Below are 1308 nucleotides of genomic sequence, written 5' to 3'. Positions count from 1 at the left end.
TTAGCTGGGTGAGTTGAAGCTGACTGAATCCCAATCCGTGGGGTATCCTCTCACCTGGGAAACACAATCACTTGTATTTTAGGACCGTGAGTTCTAACTGTTGGTCACTGTGCCGATCCTGCTATGCTGCTGCTCAGTACTAGAGTCGTCCCAGTGCTGCCATCTTGTAAGCTCTCCCAGCACTTGAAACTGGAATTTTTTTAATACAAATTTATTACTTCCTTGGTTAGGGTCATACCAAGGTACTTTTTGCTCTTTGTGGCTATTGTGAAGGGTGTTGTTTCCTTAATTTCTTTCTCAGCCCTTTTGTCTTTTGTATACAGGAGAGCTACTGATTTATCTAAACTCAGGGAAGCTTATTAAAAGAAAATAAAAAATTTCTGTCTCATATGAGAAGAGCCACTAGAAATATGGGACTATGCTATTACCTCTAATTATTACCTCTAATCTCTTAATCTTTGGTTTTCATTTGACTCTCTAAAATTTTTCTTAAGGTATACATGTTACCTCAAATCCTGTAAGATAATTATGTATAATTAACGTTTCTTTAGTGACACTAGTAGTTTTTTGACAATGAGACATATCAGCTCCTGACAGCACCCTCCATAGTTCTGCAAAGATAATGCGCATTGAGGAACATCATATGGTGTTTGCTTCAAATGTGGCAAAGGTATTCTATGGTCAAAAAACTTGCTTTAACTGCTGACAGTATGTGCTTTCCATTCTGTGGACAACCAAGATACAAAGGCTGAATTCTGCCAGAGAAAGGTCGACAAGTCCTTCATAATTCCTGCTTCACAGAAAAATCTATCTCAGATTCTTGGCCAGTAGGCTGAAGAGATAGATGCTCCAAGGCTGGAGAGGAATCTTGGGTGACTGTCAGGGTAGCTAGCAGTCTCTGTCATTTCTGTAGTTTTAGAAGCTCTTGTTCTGCACTTCCTTTTTACTCAGGTAATATTTATCCTTCTCAGGTCTCTGATAGAGTAGATTACATATTTATACTCTCACAATTAAGCGTAAGAGGTTTAGGATTTAAGAAATTATTTTAGGGTCTAAAATGATGTTTCTGGGTTGATACATGCAATTTAAAATAGAAAGTGATTTAAGTATAGAAATTTGGGCTCACCAAGGTAGGCTAGATAATAGAGTACTTTCTTCAAGGTTGCTAAATACAAATGGACTGAATATTGTGAATACAATTCTTACCAGATAGTATATAGTTTATTGATATTAGAGAAACATCTTTTTTCATTTTTTGTATTTATTTATTTATTTATTTATTTATTTATTTATTTATTTATTTATTTA

Source organism: Psammomys obesus, unplaced genomic scaffold (genome assembly GCF_907164565.1).
Source record: "Psammomys obesus unplaced genomic scaffold, mPsaObe1.curated_primary_1811, whole genome shotgun sequence".
NCBI lineage: Eukaryota > Metazoa > Chordata > Mammalia > Rodentia > Muridae > Psammomys > Psammomys obesus.
This window is presented reverse-complemented; position numbering follows the sequence as displayed.